The sequence below is a fragment of the Zonotrichia albicollis genome, chromosome 2 (genome assembly GCF_047830755.1).
Source record: "Zonotrichia albicollis isolate bZonAlb1 chromosome 2, bZonAlb1.hap1, whole genome shotgun sequence".
NCBI classification, from domain to species: Eukaryota; Metazoa; Chordata; class Aves; order Passeriformes; family Passerellidae; genus Zonotrichia; species Zonotrichia albicollis.
In genome coordinates this window covers 81,609,729-81,625,046 of record NC_133820.1, presented here as the reverse complement: position 1 = coordinate 81,625,046, position 15,318 = coordinate 81,609,729, and the positions used below count along the sequence as shown (strand labels likewise).

General features: G+C 37.9%; 1 long non-coding RNA gene across 1 annotated transcript; it reads right to left on the bottom strand.

The window, feature by feature from the left end:
- Window positions 1–232: 232 nt before the first annotated feature.
- Window positions 233–14,023, bottom strand: LOC141728345 (uncharacterized). The gene is made up of 5 exons (XR_012579266.1): window positions 13,940–14,023; window positions 9,364–9,445; window positions 4,623–5,011; window positions 3,327–3,390; window positions 233–356 (listed from the first exon to the last, which is right to left on the bottom strand). It is a non-coding gene; the product is annotated as an uncharacterized LOC141728345 (long non-coding RNA).
- Between the last annotated feature and the right edge of the window lie 1,295 nt (window positions 14,024–15,318).

Below are 15,318 nucleotides of genomic sequence, written 5' to 3'. Positions count from 1 at the left end.
TAAGCTTAAATGACTGTGAAAATAATCCTAATGAACTTGATAAGAGAGTATGATTCATAATTAAAAACAAATAAAATTAATGCTTTTGTTTCAGCTATATAATCTCTCTTGTTCATTGTCCCACAGGACTTTGAAATAGAGATTTATTTTCATTGCAATGTTTTGACCTAAGAGTAGCCTCTGTCATATATTGTATCCTCTGTGGGTGTAGGAAGCCCAGGAAGCTGGCTTACCCAAGGTCATGCATCTCTTGACTGGCAGGAACACGGTTCTTGCTTGGACATCATGTGCTCCAAATAGCATTAGGTAATGCTTCTTTTAAGGAGTGGTTGTATTGATGCGTCACTCTACATAACCTAGAATAAAAAAGGAGAATTTCAGTTGGAAGGGGCCTAAAAGGATCATATACTACCACTGACTGACCAATCTAGGGCTGACCAAAATCTAAAGCATGTTGTTAAGAGCATTGTCCTTCTTAAATGCAGATTACGTCTCTGGGAAGTCTGTTTCAGGATTTGACCACCCTCTTTGCAAAGAAATGCTTCCTAAGATCCACTCTAAACCTCCCCTGACACAACTTTGACCTGCTCCCATGCATCCTACAGTTGGATACCAGGGAGAAGAGATTGACATCTCCCTCTTTACTTCCCCTCCTCAGGAAGGTGCAGACTGCAATGGAGTCATCCCTTAACATCATTTTTTCCAGTTAAGACTGGCCCAAAGTCCTTATCTGTTCCTCATAGGACATTGCTTGTGGCCTTTTCACTTGGCTTGTTGGTCTCCTCCGGATGGATTCCAGGACCTCCACATCCTTCTTAAGGTGTGGGACCCAGAACTGCACACTGTACTCCAGGTGAGCCTGCACCAATGGGATAATCTCCTGTTTTGACTGGCTGGTGATGCTGTTTGATGCATCCCAGGATGCAGCTTGCCCTCTCGGCTACCAGGGAGCACAGCTGGCTCCCACTGAGACTGCTGTCAACAGCACCCCTGGACTTTTTTCTTGCTTGCTCTCCAGCCACTCTTCCAAATTATTCTTGTGCTTGGTGTTACTCCATCCCAAATACAATATTTGGACTTGTTCAATTTAATCCTTTTAATCATAGCCCAGTGCTCCAGTTATCAAAATTCCTCCTTATTAGACAACATCAAGATAATTAAACATGGCTTACCCTTTGTGAGCCCCTGCTGACTGTGTCTGATGATCATATTATTTTTTAAATGCCTTCCGGTAATACCAGGTATAATACTATATATTTTTTCCCAGAAATTGAGGCTATACTAACAGATCTGAAATTTCTTGGGTCTGTCCTCATACACTTTTGTATATGGAAATAACACTTGCCACTTTCCAGTCAGTAAGGACCTCTCCAGACTCCCAAGACCTCTGGTAGATGATTGAGAGGAGCTCTGCTATGATATCTGCCAGTGCCTTAGGAACTCTGATTAGTTCTGATTCATGAACATGAAAGAAACACTAAACAGACACTTCTGGATTACCCCAGAACTGTCATGTGGGAATAATCCGTGTCACCAAGACCAACATAATTTATTAATCTCCTGGGTCTGTCAGTCCTCAATTCCTGACACATTTTGGTAGAAAACTGGCACAGTCTCCTACAGCTCAAGAGCTGAGTTGGCAAAGTCCACTTCCTGGGCTGGGAGGGGATGTTTCTTTGCATGGAACAGTGCCTTCTGATCCAGGGCTTCTCTGTTCTTTCTTCTCTCTTCCCTGTGGCATGATCAGGCAAGCTGATTGAAGGTGAAATAGAGCAAAGCAGATAGGTTTGGCACTAGTTTTAGACTGCGAACCTCAGTGTGCTGTGTGACCAGAGAAGTTGTGGGTGTTTCCTTCCTGGATGTTCTCATGTCCAGGTTGGGTGGGGCTCTGAGCAACCTGGTTTAGTGGAAGGTGCCCTTGTCCATGACACTGGGCTTGGTATTACATGATAAATAAGGTCCCTTCCAATCCACATCGTTCTATGATTCTGTCTGGTTTTCTGTGTGATTGGATATGGATGTTGACTCCCCAAAAGGAAGCCCAACAGGATGGTTTTCCAGGTCAGAAATCCCTCTGCCTATTGGACAGTTATTCTCTTCCTATAAAAAGGATTTTTGCAACGTTATCTCAGACTTCAACCTCATCTTCATTTCTGGTGAGGAATGAACTTGAGTTCAAAAAGTACAGTTAAAACAATTCCTGTCTAGCTTTATCTGGCTCAAGTATTCCAAATAAATAAAACTACTGGAAAGGATACCACCATGATGAGGTGAGAATTTAGATTACAAAATAATCCAAGCCATTCTTCCCTGATGCCTGTTGTAATTTGAAATCAGAGACCCCTAAAACAAAGAGATGATTGGGGGCATATTCAGCACTTTGGAAATAAAATGTACAACACTGGTATGGTCCTTGCCTCAAGATGCAGCACTGGCACTGAAGACAAGACGTGACTTTTCAAAGTTAACCTTCCATGCGCACATGGAGAACAAGACAGATAATCCAAAACCTCTCTCATAAAGAGGTTTTTCTGGAAGAAAATATTGACAGTAATAGGACCAGAAAAGCAAATTAAGTCTTCCCAGAAATGAAATCTATCTATTTGTGAAGGAAGAACAAATCTCAGTCCTCCATCACAACTTCTACCATTTAAGTGTGTATGTGGTATAAATATGATATATCTGTATATAAAAGGGATATTTAAATTTTTATATATGTGAGTATGTGTGTGCACATATGGTAAAAGTCATGATGGAGAAGTGAGATTTGTTCTTTCTTCCAAATAGACAGAGATATAGATATATGGTAAAATAAAATAATTCTGAAATGTTAGCTGACTGAAAAGGAGAGGGAGAGGGAGAAATAATATATCTTCTATATATGTTTTATAACACTGGGAGGTACTCAGGCTGGAGTGATAGGGGTTGTATAAGAAGTGGCACCAATAAATAAATTATAGTTTCGCATATAAAGATGGGAATTTGGAATACACTGTTAAAGTAGTTTGGGAATCACTGAACAATTTCAGTGAGTTGCTTTCCATCCATCCACTGGAGCCATCTGTCAGTTAAGTGACAGCTCTTCTGGTAAACATAAACGATGTTGCTACTGCAAATGTGTATGCCAGCAGTGAAAGTAGATGTCTTCAACAGAAATAGATTGTGTCTTCTCTAAATTCATATAACTCATGGCCCTATTATTGTTGTAGGCAAAAAATACTATCAAATTTTGATACTTACATGGCAGTAGTATTCCTTATTTGTGTAATTGTTTAACATCACTTCAGTCTTTTCAAAAAGTGATATCGTCATTAAAGTGATCATACCTTCAAACTCACAAAGTATTGAAGCTTTTACTCCTTGATGAGAAAACGGATCTATGAGCGCATCCTGAAAAACAAAACATGGAGATAATCCATAATTTAAAATATCTTATATGATACAAAATATATTTTGTATTCCTATTCTATTCATTAGCCTGTTAACTTTTTAACTTGCCTTGAGTAACACCAATAGCATTTCAATGCACTTTGTCACTCTTTGAGTTGAATTTTTAAAATTATTACAACATTATCTGCAGTAAAATTAATTTGATAAATTATGTTGGATAATTGACATTTCACAAAATAGTTTTTAAAGCAGTTTGCAATTTTACAGAAGTATTTATCTGTAGTAATGACTCTGAAAATTTCTTGAAGCCTGTTGTAATTTCATTGATATTTTACAAAATACATTCACCTATGATTTTGTCACTCCATGTTTATTCATACTGCTGTGTGAACAGTCATTGATACACTGTTGTTTTCTCAGGTGAGACTTTGATAATAAATGAGAGCAAAAGTGTAAGGGTAATTCTGAAGAGAAAGAAGGAATTTGTATTATAGAGGGAGGTTACAGATGATTTTGGATATTAAAATAATTACCTTTATTGGTCAGATCTTTCTTCACTACCAAAAAAATAATCTACTATGACCTGATACTTGGTTTCTTTTTCCTTTTATTGCCCCTTGGTAGGTTTCCAGGCTTTAATTGACAGCAATTCTTAGAAAATCTCTCTACTTGAAACCAGATGTTCATATAACCTTTTTCAAAGCCTGTTTGATAAATTTAAGGAAAATGGTAAAATGATCCTAGAGGCCAGTACTGCTCATTTGTAGCACTGCATGGCAGTGACTGAGCATGCGTGGTGCCAGTCACTGCTGAATTCCAGGGATGTGTGCCACATCAGAGCTAGTGGTGAGCTAGTTTTTGTTACCCACCTGGAAACAATCACATTACTTCCCCAGCTGCTTGACACACATTACATTAAAGTTCAGATTCTTGAGCTAAAATGAGGCACTAACATGCCATTTCAAGAGTTTAAATCCAGTGTGGGAAAGCACTGCCTATAATGACACTCAGGCCTGATGCTAAAAGCAAAGAAAACAGAATATTCTGTCTCCAGATGTATCCATTTGCATAAGCCTTGGCACTCTCATGCTGTACTGGTCCCTTTCTTTCACCTTCCCAATTAGGCCCTTCTGGGAGGCATAAAAAAAGTGTTTCCTTGCTTGAAGTGCTGGAGTACCCAGCTAACCCTCTGACCCCACCACATCCAAGTAGATGAGGAAGAACTTTTCTACCTTTTCCTCTCATGGCTTCACAACAGTTATATTGGATGGAGGCTGTCCTGTTGCAGAGGATCCTGTTTTCTCAGAAAGCAGATGAAGGTGGATGTGCAGATGAATAGTTGGGAAACTTAGGCAGAAGGCAGTACTTGTCCCCACTCTGTGCTGAAGGAGTGTTTGTTTTATACAAAGGGAAATGACTTAGCAAGAAGACTGAGAGCTTCCAGCTCCAGACTACTGTTGTTTGCTGATGAAGGCATTCTTCATGCAGGTGGGAGGCATGGATTACTGTCCCTGGGGCAGAAAGCAGGGGAGCTTAACTCCATGCTGTTAATGCTCCAATCACTCAGGAGATGGTCCCAAAGGGTATCAAGGCTTTCAAGTATCTGAGCCAAACTTAATACCTATAAGAGGAGAAAAGACAACACCATGGACTAAGACTTTCTGTTTTTCTGATAAATGGTGTTGAAATAATTGCCTACAGAAGAAGCAGCTAGGTTAGAGATTGTAGTGATTGAAATGTCAGTCTTCCTAAGCCCACAATTATTCTGGAATTTAATGCTTACATTTTTTTCTCTTTTTCTTCTTTTAAGAGGCACATAGGATTTGACAATGTGGTTTGGACCCATCTTCACTTCTGCCTTTGACTCATTGCCATTTTTAATAAGTCTTAAATATATAGACCAAAGAAAAATTGTTGTGTAAGGCATCTCACTTTTCTGTTCTAGTTCACTTCCACTTGTTTATTTCCCACAAAGCAGGGCTGTAAACTTGGCTAGCCTTTCACCTTTTTTTCTCTATGGCCATGTTGGTCTATAGCAGGTACACCGAAACTGAAGAGGAGAACCATGGGAAACTCCCATTTGTTATTTAATTATAAACTTGACATTACACATAATGCAAAATTAAAATCTCTAGCTTGTTCTTGCCCCAGTTATTTTGAGAACACTCTCTTCGGGGTTTTAACAGCCCTTTGCCATAGATGGCACAAATGCATGCTCTTTCCACCTGATGAAATATGCTCAGTTTTGACCATGGCCTTCATTTTATTTATCACCTCACTCTAGTAGAGAGAAGTCACCACCTGTAGTTGGCTGTTTCAGAGAAGGCACTGTGTGCAGGACTGTTTCACATCTGAAATATGGCTGTAACAGACATGGGAAATCCAGGCCATGATGAAGCATTGCTACCCAGTCATCCTCCAATCTTACATTTATTGAATCAAAGAATGGCTTGGTTTGGAAGGGACTTTATCACCCATTTCCAACCCTTCTGCCATGGGCAGGAACAGCTGGCACTGGACCAGGTTGCTCAGAGCCCCATCCGGTCTGGTGTTGGATAGTGCCAGGGATGGGGCATCACATCTTTTCTGTGCAGCTGGTCCGAGTTCCTCACCACCCTCACATTTGCTATGGTTGAGTTGAGGGCAACCCTAGTTCAGGCACTGAGAGGTGTCACCTCCAGAGGAAGCAAAAAGCAAGGTAAGGATGGAAATACTGGAAGAATATTTGACTCTGGTAGGAATGTGGTTTCCCATTATATAACTGCAGTTATAAAAAGTGCTAACACTGCAAACTCCCATAATCTAGTTTCTACTAAATTGACCTTCCTTTTGGGCTTTGCCAGAAGGCTTGATTCATTAAAGCTCATTGAGTTATTAGAGATATTTGGTTGAAAATTACTTCAGGAATAAAAAGCAGTCATGGCAGGCTGGATCACATCTTCAGAAGTGAGCTTTAGTGAGTCAGAGTTTACTCAGATTTCAGTCCACTTCTATCTATAAGTGTGCATCTTAATCTTCTGTGCTGTAGGAAGTAGAAATATTTTGTATTTTTTTCATTTGTTTAAATCTGAGAATATTTTTGATGCCTAAATAGTTTTCTCTTCCTACCTAAAACAAGTTCTGACTTCAGTAGTTTACCATAAGCTGAGAATAATGCCTTGTACTCTCTTCAATTATTAGAATCAAAGATTGCTCTACAAGAATGACTCCTTTTAAGCTTTCATAAACATTTACTCTAGCATCTCACTTTGAAATATCTAGGTATTCTATTGTATCAGTGCATGCAGCTCGGTACTCTTATTAAATCAAGTGTGTCTTCTTGTGCTCCTGCCACCTTAGGAGACACAGAAGGCAGTGCTCTGGAATTGTCAAGGGACATGAGAATGTGGCCATTATATTTTATACAGCATGCTAAATGATTAATATTTGTAAATTAATGCATTTAAATTGTATGTGCATGAGACACTCAAAGCCTTGCAAATATGTCTGAGAGACTAATTTGAAAAAAAATACACCTGACAACTACTCTTTTCCTATTGGATTATATTTGGGCTAGTCAAGTGAAAAAGCAAGAGTAGCATGTAAGAATCGTAATACACAAGGTATAGAGTATTTCTGAGCAATTATAACATGCCTAGGAAGGTGTTGCAAGGCATAAGGCTGAAAGGCCAAATGACTTTACCCACTTGAAAAATGCAATAATTCCCTGGAAATGCACTGCCTGGAGTATATTATTACTGTTATGAAATAGAATTCATGAATAGAAAGAAGGAAAATAGTGAGGAGGGGGACAGCCCATCCATGCATGTCCTGGCTGGTATTGAAGTGGGTATGACATCAGCCACAGCCAATCAAACAGGCTCAGTAATGTCCAAAGTACTGCAGACATTTCATAATTAAGTAATAAGACATGACAGGGCATGAATTGTGTTGTATTAATTCTCGCCGAGCGTGTTGTCGGAAGCCAAGAGGATGAGGGCTGGGTGCCATCGGTCCAGCCAACTGTGAATTAATCCTTTCCCATTCTCACAATGGAACCTCTTATTGTGGTTTTATGAAATGTTAATTTTTAAAATATTTATATTGTTAATTAAGTGATGAGTTTCTAAGCCATGATGGCAATCAGCACAATTCTTTCCATAATTCTGAGCAGAGAATTGTGCTATCCCTACTCACATCTCCACACTCAGTCAAACCAGCTGTTTTCTATTGTCCATTTGCTAATGTATTCTAATACCCTGCCTCCTAATGCCTACTCTCATATTTGCATTCATTTGCATATAAGAAGCATCTAGATATGCCAGTAATGGTTAGTGAAGTCCTTTGAGTATATAGAGTGCTATGGAAGTGCTAAATACAGCTTTTGTTTACTATTCATAGAAAACACTGATGTAGTGGGGGGTACTGTGGATGTCCCTTGTCACTCAGAACTTTGTTCTGTACATTGTGATTGGGAGCAGTGGGTTTTAAAACTAAAAATAATGCTTTTGGATTTTGTGCATTTGCAAAATTAGGGCATCTATCTTTCTTTGTTACCACGTGACTCCCAGTCAGATCCCATTTACTCAGGTTATCCATTTTCTACAGTACTTCATGTGGTACTCTACAATGCTCTTTAGTTTAGTGTAAACCATTTCCTTTGGTGATCTGAGACAGGCTTGGGACCCAGTGCTGGTGTTTTACATCTCCAGTAAATGTTTTTGCTTTGATCTCAGTAGGAGCCACTTCTCACTTTCTAGGCTCATGGAATCTACGTTCCTGAGCAGACTGCACAAGATTTATCACCAGAGGCATCCTGAAAAGTACATCATGTTTTGCTATATAAAATCATGAAGGGAGATGCCTAGGCAAGCAAGAAAACCCACCTGGGCATTTGCCTGTGATTGCTGTTCTGCTGTTATAGTTAGAAATTCTCAGTAATATCTGAAAGTCCCTGAAGTGCTACTGAAATGACAGAGATGTGACATTCATGTGACATTCATGTGTGGGGCAAGGTGTCAATGTGACCTGCCAAATGTCCACACCAGGACTGTCAGGGCCAGAGCATACTGACAGTGAGAAAACCTGAACTTCTGCAAAGAAATTGAAGAGATGAATGCCAAGACACTTATTTTGTAGGTCAACATGAAGATAGAAATGTCTAAGTAATATCTCTGGAACAGGGACGAAAATCCTGCACTGGCTAGTAGAAAATGGCATGCTTTTCTGACCCCAAAAGCAGTAACATTATTTTGTGAGCAAAGATATGAAAAAGTTTATTTGATAAACATTAAGCAAGCACACACTATTTAAAAGTGTTAATAGAAATCACACTTCTACATGTCACTCCTTCCCAAGTCCTTCATACATTTAACTTGTCTCTGATGGTCTGTTGTGTCTGGGAGAGAACAATTACGTCATGTAGTTACCCAAACACATAACTGAAACTTGTAACAGCTAAAACGATCACCCACATTTGAAACAGCCACTGTAATCCCAGGTAGAAAAACTATAATTGCCAGGACTGAGATTGTTATTTGTTATTGCCATCACCCTAGGATTTGAGCCAGATCAATGGTTTTCCTGCAGGTAAAAGAAAAAAAAAATTTCTTATGGTATGGTCCACTTGATATTCAGTACTTGGGTCCTAGCATTTTATGAAGTCTAGGTTGATTTGTACCTTAACAGAAAAATGTTTTCTTTTTCACCCAGACATACACACATTTAACTTTCTTCTTAAATTTTAGAAGTGCCTCATTCTGAAGGGCATTGAGAGATGTTCTTGGAGTAAGGAACACAGTACTGGCCAGGTAACAGTTCAATAGTATTGAAAATTATATATTGAAATTATTATTGAAAATTATATTACACAGTGTATATAAATGTATATACAGGTCCATATACAACCCAAAAGAGATGTTACAATGTTATTAAGATATACAACACTAAATTATTTGAGTAGCTATTCTCAGATCACCACTTTGCTGGACCCACCTTCATCCAGTCACTTTTCAAGGACACAAAGCAGTTTTGTCTTGAAGCAGGCAGTCATGAATCAAGGCAATGCAGTGTTTCTCTGTAAAAGAAAGAAAAATATTTCTTCTCAATATTGGGTGTTTTGGACTCCCCCTGCACCTGGATGGTGCCTACTGGTCCCTACTCCGATGTTTGATGTTTTCATTATGCCTTTTGTGACTGAGGCTTGAGCAGGCTGCCAGTGCAGGGTCATTTTGGTCCAAACCTTTTAATTTCCATCATTTACTCCTCTGGGCAAATGAAGTCAGGCTGACTCCTTAGCATTTGGAATAGGACAGTATCTGTGAATTACTTTGTGTGGCATCAAGATACTTTTCAGTAATGACCATGCAGTAAATGATTTAAACAAATAAATTAAATAAAATTAAGGAATTTGTATGTATACATGAGATCAGAGTTCCAGACTAATGTGTACTTACTGTATGTGCTTTGTTTTGCTCAATGGTTCCTCAGTCCTTTAAACTTCCCTTGCCTTGCTTTTCATCAAGTATTTTGGGAGGGTAAATGACTGTTGAGGAAAAGATCACTATTTATTTGGGTTTTCTTTTTCTAGATTTGCACTAAGTTGAATGATTATCAAACAGTATCTGATTTGGCTTACTACCAAGTGCTTGATAAACTTTTGTTATTCCTGTGGAAGCACAGCTTTAGAAACATGTCTTTTCTGTTCAGTTTCTTCTTTATCAGAAGGCAAAGTAAATATTTTCCTCTCCTAAGTGATTCTTGCACTTCAATTCACAGCTCAAGTCTGTTTCACATGTGTGGGTATTTAGTGCCACTTAAAACTCACTTGGTTTCAGCTTCCTAGGGTAGGATTCAAAAGCCTAAACATAGGTGCCTAATACCATTTAGATGCCCGAGGATAACCTGCCTGGCATCCAGCTGCAGCTTCAGCAGGGCTCTGGTCTCCCACAGATCTTGTGTTGCCTTTCCCAGGCTCGTGCAGATGCTGAGAATACCCCAGGATGTTTTACACTGTATGGAACGATGGTGCTGAGCCACCCATGCTGCTCTTCCTCGTGCTCCCTGCTCTCTGCAAGCATTCCTGGAGCAAGCAGCTCTGGTTTATGTTCATGTTTCTGTATTTCTAAATGCCCCATGTAGGGCAAGCCACGAATGATCAGGAGTGTTTGAATAGTCATGAATATTTACGTCTTTCTACCCATCGTACAATAAAGCATGAAGCCTCATATTCTCATTTCTTAAACAATCAAAACATACTTGTAGATCAAATTTAATGCATATATTTTTCCATTTGAATACATCATGATTAAAAGTTCATGACCTTGATTATATTATGCAATTTGAAAAATCGCCAACAATGTCCATGGTGATTAAATATTCCACTTTGTAATTATTTTGTAACTTTTGTTCTGCTCTTTGCTCACTCCAAAAATTATCATAAAATTTTGAAAGATGTCCTCAGTGCAGAATATGTCCATAAAATATTAAATATTCAATTTTCCTCTATCATGGCTTGAAAAATTCATAATTACATGATGATCCACATAATAACTCATTCTGAAAAGTCATATATGGCACTCCCCCTGTGACTGAGTTAATAATTTACTGCTGTGTGGGATTCACTCTGCACTGTTAGTCTTGGGAACATTTATTAAGCAAATGTTCATTTGCAAAGATCAGAATGTGAATGAAGAGGGTAAGAATTTAATGAGGAGTGACAGACAGGTGAACTGATTCCATATAGTTCTTTACTACAGGAGAAAGCAGATAGCTTTATCTTTCATAGCCTCGATAGACACATGAAATGAAATATAGAAGACAGGGGGCAAAAGGAAAAAAAAAGATACTTTCCTAGAAGGGCCATTGGAAGGATAAATCAGTGGAACTCCTGGACATGATTCAGACTGGTTGAAAGGGTTGATCTCAGTCTATGCCTTTGGACTTGCACTGAAGCGATACTTAGACTTTTTATTTTTAAGATATTTGCCCATTTTTTTCAATAGAGTACTTCTCGCATTAAAAAAATTAGAAAGCCAAGTTGAAATTTTGGTTTCAAAATGCATTCTAGTTTATGGCTAACCTTTATAATTTTCAGATGTAAGAAACACAACCAATATTATATGAAAGCAAGTGTCCCAACTTTGTCAACATTTTTTTTTCAGTAAATAATGAAAAGATTTGCTACACATTAAGTGTGTAGCTTCTTTCTATGATTTTTGGGTGTTGTCTCATCAAACCTAGGTTAAATAATGTTAATCCTGGGTTTCATTTGCAAAATAAATTCAAGAAAGAAGTGAAATGTAACAGAAAGATTTATTATTGATTAAAAGTTCAGTTTTACGAAATACAGAGCATTCTGCTCCTGATACAGAAAAAACTAATACATTTTTTCAAGAATTTTGAAATAATCTCTTGTTTAAAGGTAGGTGATTACAAATTTAGGTGTTTTACTTACTAAGGGACACTTCATTAAATCTGAGATAATTTAAACAATACTCAGTCTATTGTCACTAGATGTGTAAAGGTATAACACACACCAATACTTCTGAAAGATGCCTAAATATAATGTCTCAAGGGTTAAAATTGATAGTATTTTATATGTAGGAAAAAAATATTTGGAACAAATCTGCATTTTCCAGTTAACTTTATTTATTTACTTTTATTCCTATATGGATGTTTTTTCAGTAGACCTTTCTTCTCCACAAAATTTTAAATTTACTACAATATGATTGTTCTCCAGAGTCCTGAAATATCATTTTTGACAAGAACAACATTGATTTCTAAGATCATTGCCAGGATAAAAACAAGTCTCATAAAGATAATTATTTTTTGGGTGTGTTAAATTTCTTTTTTAGTTTTTTGTGGGCTGTGGTAAATGATTATATAATCAATGATGCTCAGTAAATTTATATTTTTGAAAACTTAAGTAGTACATCAAAGTAGATGTAGGGAAAAAAGTCCAAAATATAATTTTCTGAAAGAAAGGTGCAAAAATTACTTTTGTTGAAAAGTTACACATTTTGAAAGAGATTTTTCAGTCAGTGTCTGAATAATTTTCCTGGATATAAAGGCTTCAGATTTGTTTAGGCATTTGACTTGAATATGGCTTTTAATTTTCAAAGGTTGGTCCACTGATATGCTGGAAATGAGACAGGATTTTGGCCTACATTTCTGATAGGGAATAGTGACCTTTATTAGTAGACAGTTATCTGACAAATTTATAAATGAACAGACATACACAGGAAAGATTTACTTTGAAAAGTTTGAACAGGGATATCAAAAAGGGAGAATGAGGAGGCACTGAGAACTGAAGGAAGAAAAATCAGATAAAATGTAATCACACCGACTAAAGATGTATAAGGAGAATTTTTCCTAGAGCTTCTTCACTAGGTATGCCAGAGATAGGAAAAACCAAATCATTGATTGCAAGAAAAGAAATTCATTTGACCCGAGACAGATGTATACCATTACAATCAGCTGAGAGAAATAGGCAGCACTTTCATGGGATAGTCCATTTCCCTCTAAAATAGAAATTTGGCAAGATCAATGATCCCTTAGTGCCTTTTTCTGTGAATTGGCCAGAACAGAACCCTGTGTTGCCTACTTAGATATATCTGTGTGAGATTAATTTCATCTGAGGGAACTCTGAGCTGCAAAGGTGATGTGGCCATGAAAAAGTGCAGTCCTTAGGTATGTCTGTATTCCTCAATACAGACAAAAGGGTATCAGTGCCTTTGTACAAAAGGTAAGTTAAATTTTGTCTGCAGTAGCCTGGGCTGTTTTCATTGTTCATTTTCTGGAAAGAGTAAATTCAAGCTGGAAGAGTTGTAATGAAGAGTAGCTATGGCAGATGCATGGGGAGTCTACTTTGTATTACTTTTGGGGTCCATCAGAGGTTAGCAAACAGTTTTTAAATGGAAGCCCAACATTTTTCCAAAAATATCATCATCCTAATTTCAACAAAGAAAAAGTGGTTGAGAAGGGAGCAAAGCCCTGTTTGGGGGGAGCCCCCACTCCTTGAGGTGAGGTCCTGGGGAGAGGTGACTGGTGGAAATGCCAATCCTTTCACCTTGCTCCCAGGTCCAGCTGTCATTGGGGTTGCCTGGTATTGTAAGAGTAACAAAATTCCATATTTCCCAAACCATATTACTTCCCAGTCAGGGAATCTAGCCTCTCCAATGCTGAAGTCCCTCTCATAGTGATAGGAAAAAAAAAATAAAATAAACACATTCATAAAGAAGCAAAATTAGCTGAAAAAAGATAGTGGGTAGAAGCTGTACAAAATGATTTTTTGATGTCATGGACACCTAGTAATGGGACTCATTGATCCAAGATTCCTCATCCAGATCCATTTCTTCAGTATTTGTATTAAAAATTTACTGTTACATATACCTGTTTTTAAGCATCACTTAAAATGACTGAGACACTGAGGCAAACAAAGTCATTGCAAGTATCTGGGATTAAAGAGAAACACCAGCAAAAATACACCCAAACAATTTAATTTTCTGATAGCTTTGATTGGTAACCATTTAAAAAAAAAAAAAAAAAGAGTAGCTTGAATTTTGTGTACCTCATTTGAAGATTTTACACTTAGTTGCTTGAGAAGACTTCTCCAGACATAAGCTCTTCTTCAGCAAGTCCCTTCTCCTCAGCTGTTTGCATATAAAAAAAAGGTTAAATATAGCTGAGTTTTGTGAATTATGTATTTTTAAATCATTTTAGTTATTTTCACTAGATGTGTTTTCAATGCTACATTACTGAAAATAGATTGTCCTGTACAGAGCCATAAGTTGGACTTTGATGATCCCTTGTGGGGTCTCTCCCAGTTCAGGATATATTATGATTCTTTTTTTTTTAATTTTTTTTTTTTTTATGCACAAGGTAACAAAGAGGATGGAGAAAAAAAGATGGGTTTGACCCCAAAATTTTGTCATAGATAATTTTTTGAAGTATAGCAAGCACTCACTCTTCTTTCCTGTGCGGACTGGGAGCAGCTGGAACTACCAGCACCCGTGTGAGCTCTGAGCGCTGATTTCTGCAATGGGAACAACATCATTCAGGCCAGCTGGGCATCCTGTCTCCTGAATTACACAAAATTTACTATTCCATGGTTGATGTAAATCAGTTTTGCCACAAGGTCTGGGATTCAGCTCTACTTTTCTACTGTGTCTAGGTGTCCACATGAAGATGGTCTGTGAGTTAAGTGCTGGCTCCCATCATAGTCCAAGGACATCCAGTGCTGGGTTCAGTTGCCTGAACAGAGGAGTTTATAGATGGGGTAGGTACAGGTACCAAGCTTGTAACTTTCTGGATCAGCAGCTGGAGGCCATGCAATTGATACCTGTTCTGCAAAGTCCCTCTTCAGGCTTTGTTAATTGCACAGATTAGATCTCCGTGCTTAGCTCACATTCACCTACGCACACTCCTAAATGCAGAACTTTTAATTTTAACCTGAATCTTGGCCCTCAGACATACTTCAGTTACATCTAAATAGCACGGACGTATTTTGATGCTGGATTCCACTGGCTGTGACTCAGGATAGTCTATCTGGTCTTCAGATTCCACTTGGCATGTTCCAGAGTTTTCTATAAGCTGTGTATCAGGTTTACTATCTGACTGCAAGTGACTTAAAGTTTCATACCTCAGGCTGTGTAAAGTGGCAAAGATTTTCTGTGAAGTGACACAGAATTAAACACATATATGCATTATATTTACACAATTAAACCAAGACCCAAGTGTTTCTTGGTATGTATTTGAGAGAAAAGAGTGAATAAAAAGCTCTGAAGGGAGTTTAACCTGAATTTCAGGTGTCGTAAACACTGAAAATAAGGACTTGTAACATTTTCAAAAATTTTCAATATTCTTTTTTTGATTTGACTTTTTTACACCATTGCCATTAAAATGAAATGTTTCTGAGAGATGTCAGTGTTGAATGTTTTCTTTCTAGCT